The 25,550-nt window shown below is 45.5% G+C and overlaps 1 pseudogene; it reads left to right on the forward strand.

The window, feature by feature from the left end:
• Window positions 1-18,318, forward strand: part of LOC119406573 (uncharacterized) — a 32,457-nt pseudogene extending 14,139 nt beyond the window's left edge.
• The last annotated feature ends 7,232 nt before the right edge of the window (window positions 18,319-25,550 follow it).

Below are 25,550 nucleotides of genomic sequence, written 5' to 3' on the forward strand. Positions count from 1 at the left end.
ATACGAGCGAATGTTATCCTTTTCTCCCTTGCCTTATAGATTAAGTTCATTCTACTTTTTCGCCAACTGTCTGGTATTTCCCTCTCCTGTAAGCACTTTTCTACGGCTTTCAGCAGTGCTTCTTTAGTGTTATGCCCGAGTTCGTTAATGAGGCTGACGGGAACCCCATCTAAGCCCGGAGTAGTGCGCTTAGGAATTTTTCCTTCGGCCTTCTTCCAATTGAAATTCTCTAGTACTACATCTTCGTCGGTTGCACTCCTTTGCGTACTTTTACTCACCGGGGAATCCCTGGGGACCTTTTTAAACGAATCGGCTGTTATCTTTCGGATGTAACCTAGCGCTTCATATCCTTCCAATTTATTTCCTCCTTCATCTACCATATGTTGTTGCATTGTGACAGACTTCCTACCCAGCGCTTTTAGGTGGCTCCAAATATCCTAGGCGCGGCCTTCTTCTTTCGCGAATCTCTGTCATCCGCGTTCACTTTCACCTTTAATTTTTGCCTCGACTATTTCTGCACAATGGATTTTTGCTCTAAATATTTCCCATTTTGGTTGACTTCGTCCTGTGGCCGCTTCTCCTTTTTTGCCTGTCTGTGCTCCCGTGATGCCTGACGTCGCATATCGATCGCTTCCCGGATTTCTTTGTTCCACCAACTTTTGGCTTTTCTTTCCTTTCCAACAAATAGTTTTCTTCTCTATTTCCATTTCTTTCGTGATTACATGTAGCAGCTCACTATACTTCCAGTCTTTGCCTGGTAGTGCGTCTACTTTTTCCTCGACTCTTGCGGCTATATTGTTATTTGTTTGTCATTTAGATACGAGCTGCCAAACTTTGATTCTATGTTCTTATTTTCAGTTTTATATCCCATTTGTAATATTATGCGTTTTATGATCACCCAAGCTGTTAATGCCTTCTTCGTCTATTCTCATCTCTCTAAGTTTGTCATATATTCCTTCTGTCATGAGACAGTAATCAATGCTCGATTGCCTGTTCTGACTTCCCACGTGATCTGCCCCTCACACTTAGGCCCCACGTTAACTATCTCAAGACTATGTTGCTCGCAGGATCTAGCAAACTTGCCATTGGTGTCTGAATATCCGTCAAGGTCATGAATGTGAGCGTTCATGTCCCCTAGAAGGATTATCTCGGCATCATGACCAAATTCGTTAATATCGGTGCTTATGCATTTCATTATCTCCAGATTCTTTTCTCTGCAGTTATTGCCTGTCCACAAGTACACCTAGCCACGTTTTCTTTCCACCTACTGTGCCCGAAACCCACATGTGCGTCGCACTCTTTTTTCCTGCACAGCGCCACCATGCGGCAGCGGCGAGTGGACGCGGAGCGCGCGCTCGACGGCCGAGGCAGCGTTCGCCCAGGCACTGATAAATAGAGGAGGCGCTGGTATAACAAAGAAAAACGAGCCCTTAAAATTAACACTTCTTTCCTTCAGTCATAGCGAGGGTCTCGTTCTGGTAGACTTGATGCTTTCAGGTAGTATGCGAGGGATGATTGGTCAGCTGCCAGCTCGTAATAAGTTCACTTGCTACGTGACGTCAACAGGCAGAAAAAGAGTGCGACGCTTACTGACGCTCCTACGTTAAATGACCCTACAAAGTGGACGCGGGGATGACCGCCGCGGTTGCTCAGTTGGTAGAGCATCGGACGCGTTATTCGAAGGTCGCAGGTTCGGTCCCTGAACGCGGCAAGTTATCTTTTCGTCCAATTTTCTTTCTCACACTTACGTTACATTTACTACTAATAACATCCCCTATATATAATCCGCTTAGCAATATTGTCTGTTAGTGCTCATTCTCTATGACCCGTGTTACAAATCAACCGTGACCTCGAGTACAATATGAAATAAAAAGATGACGGCGTCTGAGCTTCGCCCTTCAAACGTAGACCGCGATAGCGTAATCTCACCGCGTTTGCATCTTCTTATTCGCTTGGGGAGGCTTCGCTTTACAGTGGAAACCGCAACCATGCTGCGAGAAAATGAATGGCTCTGCGCTTAAAATTGGGTGCTTGAAAACCCCCTAGCATACATTCCCTTGAAAGTGCAGTTGCGAAGTGCCCACAATGTCATAATTCACCGGAATCATAGAGCACCCACTACGTGTCCGTCCCAGTGACGGGATCCGAAATTTTTATGTCCTAGGGTTATTTAATGTGCACCTAAATCTAAGCGCATGGGCCATCGAAAATGTGGCCCCTGCCTCCTACAAACCCTCGACTAAGGCACTTACCTTATTGATCGCATAATACGGCTAATGGTGGCACGTCTTGCGTAATTTCGGCTTCCCGCTCTAATAATGTCAGAAAATAGTACATGGTTTTACTTCTAACATTGTTAACCCCTTAAGGGCTTATTTAACAAAAAAAATATGTTCCAAAATTGCCAAATTTTTTTATGATGAGAAATGCTTCAGTAATGTGTTCAAACAAAAATATTTGCGAAAACTTTTTTCGGCAGATAATAATGTTTTATTGGCCATTCTTCGCTCCATCATGCATTACTCTATAATACATGGGGCATTTGAGGTGTATTCTGCAAAAAAATTCTGCAACTCTAGAAAGTAAAGGTTGGAATTGAATTGCCGCGCACAAAAAGCATATTCCTTAATAGTTCACTTAGTGTGATAGCGTTCGAAGCACGGCACTGCGCAGAGAGCCTTCTCGCACCACCTGCACCAGATCCTGGTTTCCTTGCGGATGTTTTGCCATTTCCTCAACATGTGGCCATGCTTGTTTATAAAACGCGCGGGAAACACAACGCGCGCATTCCGCCAACTGTTTCGCAAACGCTCATTCAACAAAAGCGCCACTGACGGAACCCATGCTGCCATCTATTGTGTAATAAAAAAAGCACCATTTCTCGAGCTGGGCTCGTCAAAAACCTCTATGACGCGAGGGAAACACAAGGCGCGCATTCCGCCAACAAGTGCGCAAAAGCTCATTCAACAAAGCACCATGATGAACCCGTGCTGCCATCTGTGTTGTAAATAGAAACGCACCATTTGACGAGCTGGGCTCGTCAAAAGCCTCTTGGAACATTGCGGAAGACCCATGACGACCACAGTCGTCATAAGCAAAAAAATGGCGACTGCCGGTGACGAGCTTAGGTCGTCATAAGCCCTTAAGGGTTATGACGAGCTTAGGTCGTCATAAGCCCTTAAGGGGTTAAGTACTTTTAAAAGGCCACAACTCCGCCTCATTGCATTGTATGCATTGAATACTATACGACGTCCCTTAGAGAAATCCGCCTCTATTTCTTTGTTTATTTGCATACTCCTTTTCGTTATTGCACCAAGTTTTAACTGTTCACTGCATCGCAGCCGCAAATACCACAACGGTCCAGCGAAGCAGCTTGAAACCGAATTCGATGGGTTCGCGAGAGTATGGATTAAGTAGCAACACGAGATTGCTGCCGATTAACAGTGGTGTAGCCAGGGGCGGCACACCGGGCCCGTGCCACCCCCCCAAACCCCCAAATTTCTTTCTCCCATAAAATACAGAGCACAAAATGACACTGAAATCGATTGGCTTCGACGGACCCGTCTGGTCGGGAAGAATCATTGAATTAAAAGACGATGACGTGAACAAGGCTCCTGTTCTGGGTGCCCAGACGTCAATACAATTTATTCTCTTGTCGTCGACGTCTTCTTTTTATTCAACAAAATGACACTCAACCACACTTACCTGCCTGGACCGGGGTGAAATAGCTGAAGCGTTTTTTTTATAAGATACAGCTTAAGTTGTATCAGACAGTCATACAGTTATTTGTTACAACATACATGATTTATATAATCTTTCGAATATGTGCGGAGCTTTCAAGACTCATTGTTACCTATATATGTTCTTTCTTTTCTAATAATAAGTTTAGTTGTGAGCTCAGCGCTATGTGCATTTCTTCTTGTCCGCATTCTAACCCTATTACGCTGTTATATATTTTACAACGTGTTCTTCAGGGAGGCAGGAAGGTGGGGGAACTTGTGCATTTTGTTTGACTATGCCTGCTCTTGCGGGCGGCGATGGGGAGGAGGAAACTTACGAGGGGGGGGGGGGTGTAGATAGTGTACTAGAATGATTATTCTAGTACACTATAGGTGTAGCCGTCCCGAGCAGCGCCTCTCCCCCTTTGGCGCCGCCCGTGTACAGGCGTTAACATTTCTCAAGCAACACCACATATCTGTTCAAATGAAACAGAAAGGTGGTGGTGTGATGACTAGAATGTTTCACTACAGACAACACCTGCTGTGCAACGGCCTTACAATACAAAAACCGGTGAACATTCAAGCAATCAGTACCAAAGAAAGAAAATGTATGGTGATATTAAAAAAGCTAAATATTCCGAGCCCTAATTTTGTGCAATCATGCATGCACTGCCCAATAATGCCTATAGTGATACAGTTGACAGCAAGGTTGTGGATCAGATTTGCAGCTTCGAAGGCTGTTTTCCTATTTGTTGTACTGTGGATACAAGGTTGTGAATAGATTTGCAGCTGCGAGGGCTGTTTTCTATTTATTGTATTATGGAGAACAAGGTTTGTGGATCAGATTTGCAGCTGCGAAGGCAGGTTTTCATGTTGTATATGGAACAAGGTTTGATCAGATCTCCAGCTGCGAAGGCTGTTTTCCTATTGTTGTACGATGGAGGAGAAAGTAGTGTCGAATACGAAAAACATCCATGCATCTTACTTACAGTGTAAGTTACAAAGCATTGGGCAGGCAAATATCACACAGGATACATATTAGGAAAAAAGCCCCACAGTCCCTCATGTACCATATTTACTCGAATCTAGGCCACGCTCGATTGCAGCTGACCCCCGAAATCTGCAAGGCCAGAAAAAAAAACGTACCTCGAATGGAGGCCGAAAGCACCATTGGTGCAGTGTTTTGCGAGCACATGTTTAAGGCGCGACTACACTGCACGACTGCTTCCAGAAACTGACCAACTCCATGCTTTCGCTGCTCGCGCCTCTGCCACCTCCGCGTCATGCGACAGGAGGGAGAGAGTGTCAAGGTGCGTGGCATTTGCCGGCGCTGTAATCAGGTGACTCGATCCACCTTTGCCCGCCTTTGCCGGCGTGAAATCTCGCCGGCTCGACGACCCTCGCTGCATGAATGTGGGACTGCGAGATTTCGGAACAATGGACAGTACGAAGCAGACGACGAGGTCTGCCTGAGTAGCCATAGGGACCACCAATCTGCCGTTGAGCCTGAGCGACCTCGTCACCATGCAGCTACCGTAGGATGTTGCGAAAATGAGCCTCGGACGCGCATGCAGAGCCGTCTGCATACGGTAGCTTGAGACTGGGCGCATGGTGAGCCGCCACGCCACTAGCACGGCCGGCCTTTAGGTAGATGGGGGCTGTGTTCAAATCATGGTACTCAAATCTAAGCGGAGCCCCCCAATTTCGCACTTCGTTTTCTCGAAAAAAAAAACATCGGCGTAGATTCGAGTAAATACGGTATCTGCCAAAGACAGTTCAGAGGCAAAAGCCATGTTCTTCTTTTTCTTCTCAGTCAATTGTATTTAACCCCCCCCCCCCCTGCTTCTGCACCTCGCGTGGTTTTTTCAGTGACTCCGAGATTGCCCCACCATTGACGAAGTGAGTCATGTGACGGAGTCATGCCGTGACGTCACCTCATGTGATGTCATGATGATATCACAACTTTGGCGACCTGTGATTTCACAAGGTAATATCATCGAATGATATTTGCATCGTTCGTGTTGATGCCAACAGTCCACTTTTTGCATCTAGAGGCATCTCAGCAACCTTAATAATGTACAGCTCTCTCATAGATCGAGTGTATGAGTCATATCACGTCACAACACAACATCACATCAATACATGGCTTCCCAGGACAGTTATGTTATTGGGGCATATCGCTCCAGAAAGAATCAGACAGCACCCCAGTGCACAAACACACATCCCACTCTATTGCACCCTTCACGCATGGTCAACACACACATTACGACATGTCTAACAAAGGCCCAGACAAAACAAATGAATAATAGAACATCCGGCCTACAGTCAGCTCGTCAGGGTAGTCGCCTGGCCATCCTTGATACCCCGTCGGAACCTTTCAGTGGCGAAGTCGACGTTGCCGCAGCACCGTCACCTGCAGTGACGAAAGTCAGAACACGCAATGTCGCTGCGTCGAACTCAGGTGGCTCTGCGCCATCATCGATGAACTGGAGCAGACGACACGGGGGTTCCAGCGGCAGGGAGTTGTGCCCCTGAGCACCAGCAGTACGTCTCGGAAGACCCACGTCAGCCCTCCTGGATCAGAGGCAGGCACAGGAACTCGGCGCCAGCTCTCCTAGACCGGTCGTCTAGCGGAGGCAGAGCTGTCCATTCAGCTGGTGGGAGTGTCGCGACGTGGCCGGGTTGTACCTATGGGCCAGACACCCAGCGAGGTAGTCCTGGCTCGAACGACGAACCTCGCGCATTGTCAAAGCCATGGGTCACGCACCCTGGAGGCCACGCGTCAAGAGCTGCCGTTGACTTCCTCGTCGGCACCGCACGGCACATACGCACACAAATCACATCCGCTTCGCCACCGCACGACACACTATCGTGGTTTTTGGGTTTTGTTTTCGCGTCCGCGCACCACATATTATGACATTTCGAGATGTTGATTCCAAGCCACTGTGTGAAGTGTATCCAAGGCCAGATGGCGAGTCGTTTGTGAGCACTTCCAAAGATGAAGCTATGTTGGAACGCATCGGAGGGTCGGCCTACGTGGAATGCTCAGCACTGACGGACCAAGGTCTCTAAAAGGTCTGGTGGAGCAATCGAAGAGGCACTCAAGCAGGTAAGAGTTCTTAGGTGGGCTAGTTGGTCCATGAAACTTATGGCAGAACAGTGCAAAAAACAAGACAGTGAACACACAGGACACAGCGCAAAGTCCTGTGCATTCATTGTCCCAATTTTTGCACTGTTCTGCCATAGTGTTCAGGTAAGAGACTTTCTCCCTCGCTAGTAACTGCTGGATAATTTTTACAGTAGCGGCTAAAAGCATTTAATCAAGCATAGCGGCAATCTCATCACATATATGTACGTCAATTCATGTCAATGACCTATGCCTGAACGCGCTTGAATGAATCGTACACAGCTCGTAACATTTGAGTACAGTATAACTATAACTACGAAAACAGAAGAAAAGAACGTGCACCTTACATTGCCGCTACGTGAAGCAAATGAGGCATAATTCGGCGCTGCTGAGAGCAGGCGCTGAACGAATGAGCAAAAAGAAATAAGTTATGCCATGCCACACCACCATCAATGAATCACATGCTATTTATGAGCCAGTCACATGTAACATGTCATCGCATTACATCACAACCTGGTCACGTGATGATGACACCACTTGGTTATGCAAGATTTCCGGCAATTAGAGAGTTTTAATGCTGTGTTGAGTAGGCTGCTCTTGCTTTGTGCGATTTTTTGGCCATGTCAAAGTAATGGTGCTTTTATGTTCCTGAGACGCTCCTGTTACGGGCCCGATAGCAGAAATATTCGGCAAATTGGAGAATAATTTTAAATAAGCAAAAAAGCGCAACACCGAAACCGAAACCCAACCGAGTGTGCTGTCTACGTATGACGTAGACGTTGTTACGAATGAACCGGAAGTCGTGCAAGGCATGCCGGTCACGCCGGCGCGGAGTATGAAAACTGTGACAGCCGGGACGACCGGCGAAGCGCCGGCCAAACCAACGCTGTCTGTCGCCTGGTGCACAGCAGACGCTCGCTGTAGCGGCCGAAGCGCCGAAGTTAGCGGTGCCCTCGGCTGCGTCACTTCCGCCGCCTTCCCAATACTGACGTCACAGACGCAATGTTGCCAATAATTGTGGGAAGCTAGGAGGGCGTTTGCAGACAATCTTTAAAATTCATTTGCAAACAATCTGCGCATGTCTCAAGCCTGTAATTTGGCATAAATGACGGAAACGTGCAAAGGAACGTACCCAGCGAATTTCATTGAGATCCATCGACCTCGAAAAATCTCCGGAGTTGGCCTTTATGTACTATCACCTTGAGCATTCTGCTGCTCGAGTAAAGAACAGAATGGAAAAAAAAACAAGCATGGTAGTCATACGACGAGTGTAGACTCAATACAACAAACAATGGACCATTATCTTATTAGACATGACGTGTAGTTAGACGGAATACAGCCACAAGCGTGCAGCAGTACACAAGTTCAAAGACCGGCTGCTGCTGCATGACAAATGGCTGTTTTGAACACGTTGCAGTAGCACTTCCGACAAAAACATCTTTGACAAAATTTTGACCTTGCATGCCTAGAGCATCCACTTTAAACAAGAACTATGTCAGTGACCCTGTAATTGAATTTCACGCGGAAGGCGTCTTACTGTACTGAGACCTGGGCTAAATATTGAGTGAAAAGTGTTTTGCTTTTCTTCTTTTCACCTTTTGCCACTAATGAGGAAGGTGGGTTCAACACTGTCATCGTTAATGAACACAGATTGGCCACTCAGTAAGACGCACGGCATGGAATGTACAGAACATAAAATGAAACATTAAACATTATTCCCTCCATTCAAGTGAACTCATTCCTTCAAAATAATACAGGTACCATGTACTGCATGTTCACCATGTTTGTAATTCTAACACCCTCTCTAAATTGTACAGCGTCATGAACAATTGCAGAGAAGCACGACTGACACTTGATCATATTTACTTGAAATGCTCTTTCTTTTTTATTTCTCTTTTCCACGCAGAAAACTCGAAAGAAGAAGTGCTGCCCATTGCTGCGGCAGTATTTTGTATCAGTTCTATTTGTGCAGCTTTCAGTCTTGAAATATTCATTAGAGAAGACGGAATGCTTTTATCAAAATCATTTTTTAGAGGCACAGTTCCTCGTTAAGGGGGGACGTGGCACTTAGGGACCGAAAATCAACCAAAAAATCTGGTTTTCGCTGGCCATTTCGTCATCTTCCTGACATCATTGTGCAACTAGTTGCAAATTTTCATTGATGCATACTGTCCGTCTTCTATCCATATCTTACTTTAAAAAACCGAAACCGTGCGCCCTACCCCTTAAATTGAGGGCGAACGGCAAACAATTTTTCATGCTCCTCCTGTGATGGAGGAACAATATATTTTGTTCTACTGGGGTTTTCATTATGTTTTCTATTTTGCTTCTAAATAAATAGATGCTATGTACATAAGTAGGGGGTGCAAATATTCGAAATTTCGAATATTTTTCGAATAGTGTATGCTATTTGATTCGATTCGCACTGGAATTTTACTTTTCGAACTCTTCGAACTTCCCTAAAACAAATACAGTCAACGTCCGATGAAAGTGACCCCTTCAGATTTTTTAATTACTTCACCTCAATACATCTAGTACTGTGGCAAAGCTGCCTTTCAAGCACCGTTACAGTCGAACTTTGCGGTCACTGGAAGCGGTCCCTAGATTTTCAATACGCTTCACTTCACCACGCCCTGGTATTGCGGCAAAGCTGCCTTTCAAGCTCCGTTACAGTCGAACTTTGCCAAGACAGTCAACGTCCAATTGATAGTGGTCCCTAGATTTTCAATATGCTTCACCTCATTACATTCCGGTATTGCGGCAAAGCTGCCTTTCAAGCTCCGCTACGGTCGCAAATGTATTAACTCAAGAAAACGCTGGTTCGAACATGGTGATGAAAGATGTGGCAGAGGTGGGGGCTGAATTAACGCTGTTTTGGACCTGAAATTTGGGCAGGAAGTCCGAAAAATCGGAAGCCGAAGCTTTTTAGCATCCAAAATTTCAGATGTCTTATATATTGACGTCTACGAGCAGATTTGGAACTCCGGACTTGAAGGGAGCACACCCTTGTCCGCCACATCAGTTGGGCTTCCACAGGCGTTAAAAGAGGAGGAGAGGCTGAAGAAATGGCATCTTTGCCTATCACGTGTAAAGTGTTGTTGCCAACACTTTGGTTGCACCAAATCGTGTACATAAATTGAATTCGGCCTCTACATTGCCTCATTCTTGATAAGAACTATGAAACATCACCCGCCAGTCCTTCATCAACCTAGCGAAAAGAAACACTTTCATGTTGCTATCTAATAACAATACCCTTAGGAATCCTCTCTAACTTTTTTTTGTAATTTCGCTTCGAATTATTCGAAAAATATTCTAGAAATATTCGAAAATATTCAATTCAATTCGCACTCACACTTTAACATTCGAATTCGCTTCGCACCCAAAATTTTGCTATTTGCACAGCTCTAGTCGTAAGGCAAGTTTTGTTATAGTACTTTCATGAAAAATATTCTAAATCAAGGTTTTGTTTCGAGTATTAAATGAGGGCATTTTTTAAATCAGGACAACAGCCCACAACTCTGCTTGGAAATGGCCTAAACCAATGATTTATACTTTCGACACGCTACAAACATTCTCAATGTATGTGAATTGTACAGTGGTGTCCAGGTTGTGGTCAATTAGCTAACTGGGCCTGAAACATAGAAGTAGGTGTTTGTGATATCCTGGAAACTATTCTTTTTTCATAAAAAAAAAATTGCATATATGAAATTGGCACACAAATATTCTTAAACTCTGCAAGTTCCATCAACATCGATAAATAATTATAGAAATGCTTTATTCTTTAACCACTGAAGACAGACATTGCAAAAATATTTCACACAACAGGCAGTACATAGGCACAACCACAACGGTACTTTATTTAAACAACCCCTCAACGAAGTTCAAGAGCCACAAAAGGAGCTTGTGACCAAACGACAGAATATCAACATGCAGATGTAGGTGAACATGCGTATTCTTCTCAACACTGCACTTCTTTACATTGACGTGGATGCGTGTCTTGTCGACAACTGAACAAAGAAGCACAATTGTTTATGCGTGGAGGGAACCTCATTCTATGTAAGTTACATCATCAAAGTGATGGCCCGAAACAGAGGCAATACAGTATATACCTTGTTAACTCGAACTCACATATCTCGAAAAATCGGCTGTCAGAATTTTCCGCGGTACCGAACGGTTTCCCATTGCAATGCATTTATTGCCCTTTATCTTGAAGTATTTTCGTGCCCACTTTCGGTTATCTCGAAATCTTGACTCTTGGTGGAACAGAAACTTCGCCGCCGAACCGTTTTACAAAATACTAGCAGCAAAATGTCATATGTTTCACAAGGTTTGTGCAAGGCTGCCGTTTACGACGAAGTGGACACTGTCCCCGAAAGTGAAGTCGGAACCTAGCGGCATAACTTTGTCAAGCAACCATGTGTCACGTCATGTGGCGCCATAGACGTGCACAGAGGCAGGCCCTGCAAATAGCTCGGGTCGTACACGTCGTTTTGTTTGCCGTCAGAGATGATTTCAGCATTTGATTTACACAAGGCACATGGCGCAGATCTTTTTGTCGGCCGTGTGATGTGGTGAGGATAACGCCATCAAAGCAAATCAAGTCACTGATGCTGCAAAAAAAGGTAGCCCTAATCAAAGAAGCAGATTCCAGGCTCGGAAGTTTCTGACATCAAAACGGCGCTGACTGTGTTGTTGCATCGTGCGAGAGGAGCCCCTTCCATCGCAACAGTGACAGAGAAGGCAGATTCTCTGGACTTAGCGGTGGGCTACACTGATAACGCCTGCTACACCGGCCGGTTTGACCATTTTCTTAAACAAAACAATGTGGCGTCACGGACGGTGATCGTGGCAGTGTAGACACAGCTACTCAGCGGTGACGACATCAGACAAAACAAGAAACATGCTTCGCTTGATGCGAAGTAAAGTGCAGCGGAGCGGGTGATCAGCACATGCGATGTGTTTACGCAACTCGAGAAACTTTGCTAGTGCAAGTGTTCATCATCATCATCATCATCAGCCTGTCTACGCCCACTGCAGGCAAAGGCCTCTCCCATGTTCCGCCAATCAACCCGGTACTGTGCTTTCTGCTGCCACGTTATACTGCAAACTTCTTAATCTCATCTACCCACCTTTTTTTCTGTCTGCATATTAATTTTCAGACCTACTCCGTTTGTTCCCTGACCCACTCTGCTCTCTTCCTATCTCTTAAAGTTACACCTATCATTTTCCTTTCCATCGCTCGCTGCGTCGTCCTCAATTAAAGTTGAACCCTCTTTGTAAGTCTCCATGTTTCTGCTCCGTAGGTAAGTACCGGTAAGATGCGCTGTTATATACCTTCCTCTTGAGGATAGTGGTAGATTACCATTCATGATTTGGTAATGCTTGCCGAATGAGCCCCAACCCATCCTTATTCTTCTAGTTATTTCACTCTCATGGTTCGGCTCCGCGGTTACTACCTGTCCTAAGTAGACGTACACCTTTACAACTTCCAGTGTCTCGCCTCCTATCGCAAAGCGCTGTTCTCTGCAAAGATTGTTCCCATTACTTTAGTTTTATGCATATTAATTTTCAGACCTACTCTTCTACTTTCCGTATCCAGTTCAGTAATCATGAGCTTTAATTCGTCTCCCGCGTTTTAACAATGCAATGTCATCAGCGAATCGTAGGTTACTGAGATACTCTCCATTCACTCTTATCCCTAACTCTTCCCAATCTATATATTCCCAGCCTATATAACATAATGAAAGAAATCTACAGCGGATCCACAGCCACTATAGTCCTCCATAAGAAAGCGACAGAATCCCAATGAAGAAGGGCGTACGGCAGGAGACACGATCTCTCCAATGTTATTCACCACGTGTTTACAGGAGGTTTTCAGGGTGCAAGTGTTACTGACAGGCAGATCAGCCTTAGTCGGTCTTCGTGCACTAAATAAAAAAGCAGTGCCGAAAACAAGCTGATTGACAGCTCTGGTATGTCATTATTTTTCTTTAAAACCTTTACAAGGAGCCAGTTAGGTGCTCCTGTTAAGAAACTGATCAGTAGTGATGTCGTTTCTAGATAGAACTGGACTTCTCAATCGAATTTGTGCCAGCCAATTTGCTTATCTGGAAACTTGCTTATCTCGAAATGTACCTGGTTTTTGCTACTTCTTCGAGTTAACGAGGTATTGCTGTACTAAAACTGAGCAGATTTTGAAGAAAGGCGTGTCGCAGAAGAATCTGGTCAGGAAAAATGGGAAGTTGTCTGAATTACAGCATGGACTCTTCTATTCAACGAGTGTGCTGTGACCAGGGTCGGCAAACTCACTCAGGAGCTGGCTCACTCAGACTTAGATCAAGTCGTGAGTCTGAGTGAGTAATATCTTGGACAGCTTGAGTCCGAATGAGTCCTGAGCGCACGGCTTCTTGAGTAAATCTGAGTGGCTCCACACTTTTGTGCCAAGCCATGATGATAATACTCACTTCAGCGTTACCATCAGCCTTATGTCGGCCCCACGTTTATATTGAAGTCTATTCACACATACCTCAACGCACTAGCATTCATACGTCAGCTCAATTGATCAGAGGCATGAGTTATGAAGGAGGCGAGGACGTGCCTCGACCTCCAACTCTTTAACGGGAGTTCTTCATAAAATATCTCATTACGTTAAAAATTCCTTACTAGATTGAACTGCTGATAATTCGCATTTAACAGCACGAGATCAAAGGTGCGAAGTAGAGCACCAATTATGTGAGGTATTGGTGGTAAAGAGCCTTGACACCATGGTCGAGAAAGCTATTTACAGTCAAACCTCGTTACAACGAACACCACATTAACGAACTTTCAGAAATCCCGTGCTGACTGCTTATAGTTTCAATGTAAATATATTTCACAACTACGAACTTCAGCATATTGAACATTTCAGAAAACGATTGTTATTTAAATCCCGTGTCATCTGAAAGGAGCACTGACAGAAAAATTTTGCACCTTGCTTTTTTTTGGTTGCAAGAGATAGCTTATGATCCCCTTATCACGGCTGCAAACCTCGTTTGCGCGAGTGCGCGACCGTTATTTATATTGCGATAGCAATTTATGGACAGTCTCGGCTGGATTTTGCCGTCGCCGTCGCGTCATGCACCGTATATGTATGTATATTATATATAATATATATATATATATATTATATATATATAAGCCCTAAGAAAAAATTCAGAAAAATGCGTCCGAAGCGCGGAATCGAACCAGGGACCTCTTGCTCCGCAGCGAGTGGCGCTAACCACTACGCCAGAAAGCGCAGACCCTTCAGGTAGCTAACGGCGAGCGTTATACACACCATTTACCGCTGGCAGGACTCGGAGATGGGAGGCGCTTATAAGCGTTCTTTATTACCAGCGAAGATGGCGCGATGAGCGCGACGGGTGGATTTAAAAGTCGTCGGCGAGCTCGCGAGGCTTCTTATATTTGCGCAGGGAGAACCTTGGTCTTCCGCTTTCTGCTCGCGCGGTTTTCTCGGTGGTGAGGGCAAGAGGGACGTTTCAACCTTTCACCGTGATGTCCGTGCTCATGTTACGAAGCGTACGAAAGTCACTCGAGCTCAAGAAACGCCGCTAAAACGAACAAAACAGAAGATGAGCGCGAACTATCAAGTGTCACAGCTCGACACTTGAAGCACGCTAGTTTCCTTCGCTCTTCGGCCCCCTTTGCAACAGGAGCGCTGTTCAACTGAGAGAATTCATTGGCGAGCCTCACTTCGTATAGCATTAAGTTCTTGCTATCGCATTCATTGCTTCGCCCTTGCGGGCGAAACTGTGATTTTTTTAGAGACGTTTTTAGAGCGCCCAGTCGCAGTTTCGGTTTCAAAGAGCACCGAGCTAGGCAACACTACTTCCGAAGGACGGGTAACCACAGCTGGCCACGGGACCACGCAAAATTGTGACGTAGGCGGCGCGCGAGCATGGGTGCAGTGTGCGCCGAACCAGGTCCAGTGGCGCCAGCTATGGAGGATTAGAAACAACTAACAAACGCGTATCAATGTCCTCCGAGCATTCGGAAGCGCCCATCTCGACTCGCTAAGCTTACAGCATCGATTATTTGACTATGGCTCTCAAAAACGGCGCCGAATCGGGACGAATACATTGCTGTCGAAGCTTAAGGACATGATCTAAAGCAAATAGAAGCATCAGTTCGGGACTTACACGTTACAGAGCGCACGGCGGCCCCTTGATAGATTCGAAGTGGACGACAACCGCTTTTGGCTGTGCGGCCATGTTTTTTCGGAGGCGCGAATGCCTCGCCGGCGATGCTTGCCGTGCACGTTGGACAGCTCTCGAGCGTGCGGCAGGCTTGCCGCTAGCGTGAGCGGGCCATACATCTGCCAACGGGCACGACGAGCGAACAGCGGAAGAGAACACAACTAGCACACGCAAAGCCGTAGGCACGGAGGAAGAGAATGGCAGGTAGCACGGCACAAGCGCAAGGGCACAACCAGCCACCAGCCAACACAAACTCGTGACGTAGGTTTGTTTACACATCCGCCGCGTTGATGTCGGCGTCGCGAAGCGCTCGCATCTCGCTCAGCCGCGGGGCATGCACTTTAAAATTGATTTTAAATATGTTCTAAGCTATATTGGCCCTTGATATTTCGTAGACATTCTGTACGGCTCCACATACATCTATTTCACTCTTATCTCGCCCTCAAAATTTTGTGTCAGTGCTCCTTTAACAACACCTCAGTAACTACAAACTTATATGCCGAAATGCGGGGATTCTTAGATTTCAGTGTATCGGTCATGGCAGTCCGGAGCGTTAAGCTGGCAGACGCCATCGCGAAGAGCGGACGCCCTCCCGCAAAAACCCTGAGATGGCGCGGGAGGGGAAGGACGCAGGCGGAGAACTCTTTTTTTTCTCTTCGTTGCGGAGGCGACGACGCATCATGCTTTGTAAACGGAGTGCCGGGGAACATTGGCTCGGAAAACCCGAGACGGTTGCGGGAGAAGAAAAAAAAAATGTACAAATAGCCACCGCTTTTCTTCTTTCCTGCGTCACGTTTTTGCTTGCTTGCTTCTTCAGTTTGTTCGCGTGCTGTCACCTGTATCAGTCTTCTGCGTATTTTATTGCATTGGAAGTGGCGTCCCGGCGTTCGTGTTGCCCTGAGCTTCAACAACTCCTCCTACGGCGAATAAGCGGAAGCAGTTTCGTTGAGTGAGAAAGTAGACATTCTTCGTGAAATAGAAGACGGGAAGAAACAAGCCGGTCGTGGCTAAAGCACGTACAGCGGCGCAGTCGACGATCACCACGATTCTCAAAGATAAAGGATTGCAACGATGACATGGACGACGATGTCACGGTAGCACCCGAAGATCGCGACGAGTCCGTGTCGGCCACGGATGCGTTAGACTGCTTGAGGAAACTTCGCATATTCATAGAAAAAAAGCGGCACAGCGACCGAAGCGACGCATAAAAATGTGGACGGTCTAGAATCGTTCGTGAAGCGGAGTTTGCGCTGCACCCGTCAAAAAAACGATCACGGACTATTTCAAATAAACGTGCCTTGTCTGATGTTCACGAGTGAACTGTTGTGAGAAACGAGTTCAAGGACGTACCGTTGCAAAGGTAGAACGTTTGCGTTACTGAAATTCTACTGCTATGGTAAACTTTTGTGCTTTCACTATAACGACCTGTCAGAATAACGAACACTTTTCCGCGGTCCCCTGAAGTTTGTAATACCGAGATTTCACTGTATACGCCAACGGACCCGTGAGTCGACTCACTCAGGCTCAGATGAACACGCGAGTCTGAACGAGCAATATTTTGGTGATTCTGAGTCCGAGCGAGTCCAGCTGAGAAAAATTTATGTCAGTCTGAGTGAGCCCGAAGTGCAAAATATATTTCATGAGCGAGTCAGAGTGAGCTCCACATTTTTCGCCGAACTATGGCTGTGATGCACCTATCTTATTCACTTTTTTGTGACACCGTATACTGTGTGCGGCAATCTTTCATGGCATTTAAAGAAAGCCTGTGAAACATGAAATGAAACCACGTGACCGTGTTCGTGTGCTTACCGTACTGCAGTGCTCTCGAGCAATACTTGAGTGAAACGACCGTGTACTTGTTCCGTGAAACCTACCGCTGATCAGGAACAATGGTGCTTTCTAGCAGCGTGCGAACATTAAAATTGCGACGTGCTGTGAAGCCAACGCCTAGAGCCGCCTATTTTGCCACGGTCTGTGCATACAGTTGCTTCGTTTGAAGTAAGGTTGGGAGGAGCTGCCATACTGTGCCAGGTGAGTGAGGTCGCGTGGTTTTAGTATTTCATGTTTCATGGTTTTTTTAACGCCAACAAAATTGTCCCCGTAGCATGACGGCGGCACAAAAATTCTATCAGTTTATAATGCCCTCTACAATTAACATTAACGATGACAGAAGCAATATATTGCAAAAAAGTGACATTGTGGTGCCTCGAGAAATGCGTTCGGGTACATATTTAAACAAATCTGATAGAAATCGGATCAAAGGTTCCAGAGATATCTCAAAACTAAGCGGCCCTCACCAGCCAAAAAGTCATTTTGAGGAAGGATGGACTTCGAAAGTTGAAAACACACACCTCATTCTAAATGACCCTGCAGATTTAAAAAAAAATGCGTTTTTATTGCCTTCTGTCGCTTGGCACCTTTCCTGGGGTCTTTCTTGTTTGTGGGTTGTACATGTCAGGGTTGTGATCGCTGTAACGTAGGCGGCCGCATCGAGAAGGACATTACTGCCTCCTATATCGCCCAGGCCCAAGCATGGCCCGTTCCTTGTAACCTATGTATGATGTTAATAAACAGTTCTAAAGACATCACATGGTGTCAGAAGTGGATCGAGACGGCGAAGCTAAGAGGAACACGTAGCAAAGCAGAAGCGAGCGCACAGGACCGAGAACGGCAGCTGCAAAGTGAGCCGACGTAGTCGCGAAGGCGCGGGGAAAAGAAAATGGCAGTGGACATGGCTCCGCCCACCAAAACCTCTGGACGTTGCGTCTCTCAGCCCCAACGAGTGGGAAGATTGGCTCCAAAGCTGCAATTGGTTCACGACAGCGGTGCAACTGAAAAACCGCCGGAAGTGCAAGTCGCCACCTTCATGACCGCGATCAGGCCCGAAGCGCAGATTTGCAAGACGTTCGCACTGAGCGAGGGGGAGAGCAAAGATGTCGAAGCAGTAAAGGCGAAGTTCAAGGAACACTTCACGGCGAAGATGAATCACGCCTATGAGCGGTACAAGTTCAACAAGATGAAGCAACAAGAAGGCGAGAGCTTTACAGATTTCCTGACAGCAGTGAGGTTGCAGGCTAACAAGTGTCAATTTGGAAACTTAACCGACGAGCTCCTGAGAGACCGGATCATCGTAGGCATTTCAAACGATGACGTCCGCGAAAAACTTCTTGGTAACCCGACCATAGACTTAGAGAAAGCGATCCATTTGTGCCGAGCAAGTGAACAGGCGACGCTATAGCTGAAAGAAATGTCAGCAAAAGAAAACAAAAACAGTGGATGTGGTCAACGCCAAAAATAAGAGGAGCGCAAGTAAGCATACAGAATTGAAAAAGCATTGCAAGTACTGCGGATACACACACCACAGAAAAGAGTTCCCAGGATACAGCAAGACCTTGCCCTGCGTGTCACAAGGTAGGCCATTTTGCTGCGTTGTGCAACGCGAAAAAGCAACATCAGCGAGTAGTAAGTGCTGTGGAAAAGTAAGACTTGGACAGATATGAATTGTACGTCTCAGCGCTCAGAACATCAAATCACCACAAAACGTCAGAATGGCCAGAGACAGTTCTGTTTAGAAGCGGCAAGACCATCACTATGAAGCTGGACACTGGTGCACAGTGTAACGTGCTGCCCAAACAAAAGGCCAAACGAAGTGGGCTTGTGGACGACACCTTCAAAGATAAAGAACATTGTCTCCTTCATTAGACATCCTTCATTAGGCCTATACATCCTTCATTAGACCTACCAAAGAAGATTTGGCAGACGAGAGGACTGTAACTCCCGCTGTGAATCAACCACAGAGGGAAACGGACTCTTCCCCATTAGCCACTGTGACAAGCAACGAGGATACCGACACTTATCTAGCAAATGGGCATGGAAAAACAGTAACTGGAGCTGGAAGACTGGTCAAAGCACCAGTACGCATGAACCTTTAGCGCTAACAAAAACGGGGGATGTAATGTAGGCGGCCACATCGAGAAGGACATCACTACCTCATATGCCTCCCAGGCCCAAGCACGGCCCGTTCCTTGTAACCTATGTATAATGTTAATAAGCAGTTCTAAAGACATCACAACTGCCGAGGTTAATTTGACACGACAAGCACATTTTCACTATGCATTCACATGACGACAGTGCATGCTGAAGATATGTGGGCTGACAAAGTCGAGGCAATTATCTTGTACCAATAGAATAGAAGCTGCTAGGATCATCATAATCGTTGTTGGCAGCGCGCTTCACCACGAGGACGCGCATTGACAAGTTTTTCCGGCCGCTGGGCCAATAAAGGTGCTTTTTTCTGGTGAATCCTCCTTTTCAGACTCCCGATTATTCGGACTTTTCGGCGGTTCCCGCCGAATCCCGAATAAACGGTCGGCGACTGTATACGGTAAGGGGCATTTCCCTCCATACAGTAGAATAAACATTCTAGTTTTACAGGCTGAATACTAATGAGGTGTTAGATGTGGTTGACCCTGCACATGTTTGAAGTGACCAGACGGCGTGTCCATAATATAACGGGAGCTGTATTAATAAGGTTCTACTGAATCCCCATTAAATTAACAGCCTCTTGAATACATACACAACAACCCACAACACTAACAAAAAAGATCTGAAACCAGCGCAATCAGTGCTAGCTCCTTTGTTCAGACCAAAAGGCATCAAAATGTCTTAAAAATTAGGAACATCTTACTCTTTGAGCTGCTTAGCACTCTTCCCGTGCCCTTCTTTTCTTTGACCAGGTCCTTTGCCAAACTCATGTCCTTCACCCGCAGCACGAAGTCGGATCCCTGTTTGTCTTCAACAGCAAGCTGGAAAGACAAGTATTCCATGAGTAGTCTTGCCATCTCTTTTACACAATACCATAAGGTGCCCTAGCAGCAAACAGCATGCCAGGCATTCTTTATGAAGACTACATGGATGCTGACATGTCTCAAGGAACAAACAAAAATGGCGTAAAAACAAGTAGTTCATTGTTACACCCAAAATACTCACACAGCCCTTTACTATAAGATGATCCCCATTCCTAAAAAGATTTTTCTTGGATGGTGCACAGAAAAGATTACAAAAAAAGAGCCACATTCGAGAGCTAAACAATACTATAAAGAACACAAAGTGAGATCATGGTACACAAACTTTCTTTAGGTATAGGTAATCATAAATTGACGTACTCATTCTAGGTCTCAGCAAAGCATTTGATTGTATGTGCCATACTGAACTGCCAAAATACAGATGTGATAGGCAATAGACCCCAAACTGGAAAGAAGCTTCTTATCTCACCAATCACCATTCGTCATAGTTCTAAACACGCAATCTGCTTTACTGCCTATTCAATAATAAGTACAGTTATTTTTATTTTTATATCAACATTAATTTACTTGATATAAGAAAGATAATAATGAGGATCACATTATATTCAATAACACACCAGCAAAAATTAGTGAATGGTCCAATAACTGGCAAATAAAAATAATAATGATAATAATAATATCTCGGCTTTAACGTCCCAAAACCACGATATGCTTATGAGAGACGCGTAGTGGAGGGCTCCGGAAATTTAGACCACCTGGGGTTCTTTAACGCGCACTTAAATCAAAGTACACAGGGCTCAAACATTTTCACCTCCATCGAAAATTCAGTCGCCGTGGCCAAGATTCCATCCCGCGACCTTCGGGTCAGCAGTCGAGCGCCATAACCACTAGACCACAGTGGTGGGGCAATAACTAGCAAATGACCGTTCAACACAAACTAAACAGTTTGAATGACAAACAAGCAAACAAAGAGTACTCATCACTTTATCCCTACACACTTATGTAACAGCAACCCCTTTAAGGTGACCGACAACTAATTTTTACAGTACCTGTTTTCTTTAGCACAAAAGAAAGCTCAGCGGTCAGAGTGTAAAATCATGGAATGCTAATGCAGACAATGCCGTCGAACATTTATAATCAAAATTTTCAATTTGTGGCGATTATGGAGTCGTGCACACACCACATGCTGCAAAAAGTGGGAGGTGAGCGCAGGAGCACTTAATGTCTGTGCGCAGAGATTTTCTGCGCGTGCGTGCACTCCGCACACATATCCCGCGGCTCGACATGTTCCACTAGTCGCCGCGTAGGTGGTGCCGCTTCTTAGCATGCAACATTTTTTTTTTTACCTCGGAAGGAGCACACCATTCAGCAAAGATGGATATTAATATGCATACTCTTATTCTGACTGCTAATTATGACATGCACCATATTAGCACCGAAAGAAAAAAATAAGGGGAAGGCCACCTGTTTGCTCAGTGTTTGCACTTCTAATGCATAGCTGCCCCAATTTTCTTGTTTGCGCAGTTCGTCAGAAGTGAAAGCATCTTCATTTAGCATTAACGTCCGAATGTAACTCGGTACCATATAGTGCCTTTCGTTCTATGAAAACGCTTCTCATGAGGTGCCTGCGGCTGGCCCCAACTAGGTAATGTAAAACATCTAACTTGCACCACATTTGTAAGTTGTGTGCTAATGCTGGGTGGCTCACATTAACTAAAACCATGGTCGCTCAATACTTTTACTGGTCACGAAACTCCCGCGTAAGGCAACGGGAGAGCTTCATACACCGCCCACACTTTCCGCGCCGCGGCGCATCTAGCAGCTAGAAGGGGGACAAGGAAGCCGGCTGCTGCTGGCCGCCATTAGCGAAGAGTGGGCGCGGGGTGGTGTTGTTTGTGCTAAGGTCTTTGTAGATTGCGCTGGTTGCACCCTTTTTCTTTTCGCGGTCCCCTCGTAGTGACAGTGATGCCCAAGACATGCTGTATGACGCGCTGTCGCTCTGGATACAAAGGCACCGTTGAAAAAGTCTCCCTGTTCTGTTTACCAGCCGACGCAGAACAACACGACAGGTGGAAACGCGCAAACCCGCGACAGGAGACTATCGGATTTTCGTTCGACTCGAAGTACGTTCGCCTGTGCAAAAAACATTTTGATGCAAGTGACATTGTACGTGGGGACGTGTGCACAGTGAATGGAAACATCGTTTCACTGCCTCGAGATGGACCAAGACTGGTGGAACACGCCAGGGGCGTAGCCAGAAATTTTTGTCGAGGGGAGGGGGCTCCTTGATCTGAAGTGGGGGTCGGGCAGGCAAATGTGATGGAGTGTCATTTTGAGCTCTGTATGCCATTGCAAAAAAAATTTCGGAGGGTGCACAGGCCCGGTGTCCCCCTTCCCCCTTGGTACGCCGTGCCTAGATTGTGTGTGTAGTGGTGTGTGAGTGTGGAGTTTTATGTGAAGTGCGGTGTTCGGAGTGTGTGCGTTTGCTTTCCAATGATAGAAAATAAAAAGTGATGCCATGGGCCAAAATGCAATATTTTGTTTTACTTTGATAGTGCCATTTGCTGGTGGTGTCGCTGAATGGAGAAAATTTCTAGAAAAGTTCAAAAAGAGTAATGCAGTTTTATGTATAATTGATCAGTTTATGTTGAATAACTGGGTTGGTGGAAGCACCGGGTTGATTTCGATTTGCGCTGGTGTTTACATACAAGGAACAGGGTGGCCAACTGCAACGCCAACTTAGAACTTGTGGTCATTGCGACAGTATATGGGAATGCATAAAAAAAGGAGCCGCGCATATTAGAACTCGGCAGTGTTGTGAAATCTGCATGCCTAAAATCAAAACCTTTTGCTTGAAGACCGCACGCAGTGCCTATATCTAGCAAGAGCAGCTCACAGTAGTTTCACATCATTATTATTTTTGATCTTCAAAATCAAAAACGCAAATTATGACAACAAAGAAATAAAAGAAAAACACGGCCATCCCTGTCCGTCTTGTGGCATCTCAATCTGCGCTTTTGCTTTTTAAAGCTATGTTTCACTATAGATATCCCTCAAGAGGTACTTCAAAGCTATTAATGCCAAGTTAGCCTGATATACAGGCTTGTTTATTGGCACTTGATCTATTTGGAGCTTCGTGATGCCCTATGGAATAAAGTGACAATTAGTCTGAAAATGAGCATTACGTGCAGCCAGAGCACGGCTACTCCGCAACCTCTAGCACAAAATATGTTAACCTGTCAGTCATCTAGAACCAGCCACAGTGTTCGGTTTAAGCCCGAAAGTGACTATGCAGGTATCGGAGAAATGTACAAACGTCACGAACACACGCGTCACTTGACCAGACACTCTCAGTCAAAACATAGGCAGCAATCAATGACTTGGGCAATTTGACAACACGCATAGTGTACCATATTGACAATACTAATCACTGCTATCATTTGTTAGCTAGAACACAGAGAAGGAAAATATCTGAAGAAGTGTATTTGACGGCAAGCGCTTCCGCAAACGTGCACTGCCCTACCAAGCGCGGCAGATCAATGCCCTTCTGCTTACGGTGGCGCCTCTGGTGGCCACATTGGTCCCTAATGAAACTTTCGCGGGAGTTTCATGACCAGTAAAAAGTATTCAGGGACCACGCTAAAACTAACACCTATAAGCTGCAAAGCATTCCTAGAAGGCAGTAACGCAGAAAATAACAGCGCAGTGATTCACCTACTCTTCTACTAACACAAGCAGGACTTGAGACTTTACCACTACTAACATATTGAGCTTGTCTGAAACTTCTCTGCCTAATAATATGCAACCGACTAGAAACATGTTTGTGTGTCTAAGTTAGCTTCTCGGAATCTTGCAAAGCTTGTTATAACCAGCCGTATACACTAACCACGTGTAATGTTGCCTTTGAGTATTTCTTCCCTTGTGTTGTCTGTGAGTGTACTTGGAAGATTTAAATAACTAGGTAGGAAGAAATAGCTTTGTTTGGCTGTAATTGTGAACACTTTAAAGGACCCCTGACACCGAATTTGGAAACTCGAGATACTTGTGTTGTTTGATAGTCCTGCATGCGGGGGGCACTTCTGACCGATTATGAGTGATGAGCGTTGCCTTTAGGATATTTTAATTTTGGTTTTAGTTAGCCTGAGTGCTCATCTGAATTTTGAACTCCTATCAACATAACCACTAGTGTGACGTAGACGTAGGCCCCTTGGGACGTTGCAGAGGTAAAGCAAGTGTTGCAGACGTCACAGACAGAAATATGCGCGGTGCACTGTGGTATATTGCGAAGCATGTTTGCTCTTTGCTCCTCTCACCTTCTCCTTCTTCAGTACGTGTCGGCAGGCAGCGTGAGCTCTCCGTGTGTGTGTTCTCCAACTGGCTGTTCAACAAGCGCGTGGATGACATCACCCAATACTGAGCGCACGTCATCACGCGCGCCCCGAGGTGTGACCGCTGCGGCGCGGCGCTAGTTTCCTATCCTCTTTCGGCGCGTGTTTTGAACCTACACTAAAAATGACCATAATTAATGCTGCTAGAATTAATTAGACATCACGTTGGAGGATTTACGGTGTCATTTCGTGATCACAAGACAGACCTACTTATTACAACGTAAATGTCACAAACAAAAAATCGGCTGTCAGGGGCCCTTTAAGCATTGTTTAGTTTTGTTTTCTTTCTTTGCTTTTCTAACATTATAATAATTCATAGTGAAGTGTAACATGAACAATACTACTTAAGCTAATGTTGTCAATATGCACAATGAACCTGTTTCTTGGAATTCAATACTGGAAACCAGTTGTACATACTTTTCTTAGTGTAGTTCATGCTTTAGATTTTGGTAACCATTGTACATTTTTACATAAAACATGTACGTATGCGTGTGTGTTGAATTCTCGGTGCATATCTGGCGAGAAACGAAACGACCAGCTGTGCTTGCTGGCAATGAACTTACTGGGGCCCGCCTCTGCCCTACTCCTCTATCTCGTTATAACAGGCCAGATGGCGCCACCAACAAGTCACATACGTACCAGTGTGCGATCATATTTGCATCTGCTATGGTCTTGATAAAAGAGTGGCAGCGTGGTAAATAAATTTCGGAACTTCACAGATGATGCACAGGACTCAACATTTCACTCGTCACCAATCTAATAAGTACTCACTCCATGGATTGCAACAACTTTCGACAGCTCATCTGACTTGGCGTCCCCCCAGTCGTAGCTCCCCTCGAAGCTGCCACACAGCATACGGACACTACCCCCCGTGCTCTGCGTAGAAAACGAGCGATGTGCATATTATTTACTAGGCAACTAAAACTGCTGGAAAATGCTTTCTTAAACAAGCCATCTATGGCATCTCTCCCACGTACTTGAAGTGCTGTTGCATTGGTTTCAGTAGTGCAATCTCAGCTATTATTTCACCACAAAAATATTTGCTTTCGATTAATCACTGCATGATAATTATTTGCATCCTTGTCCACCCTCTTCCCATAAGTCAAGAAAAAGTAGCTTTCTTGTACACAAAATTCATGCTCATTCTGAATGGCAGCATCAGCACCTTGTGCACTGATGACGCTGGAAAAGAGCTTACTGGTACACATTCTTGAAAAACTTAGTCAAGAACTTTGAAGGTGATGTTTTCCAGCAAATGTACATTGTGACCATTTGCC

The sequence above is a fragment of the Rhipicephalus sanguineus genome, chromosome 10, assembly GCF_013339695.2.
Source record: "Rhipicephalus sanguineus isolate Rsan-2018 chromosome 10, BIME_Rsan_1.4, whole genome shotgun sequence".
NCBI classification, from domain to species: Eukaryota; Metazoa; Arthropoda; class Arachnida; order Ixodida; family Ixodidae; genus Rhipicephalus; species Rhipicephalus sanguineus.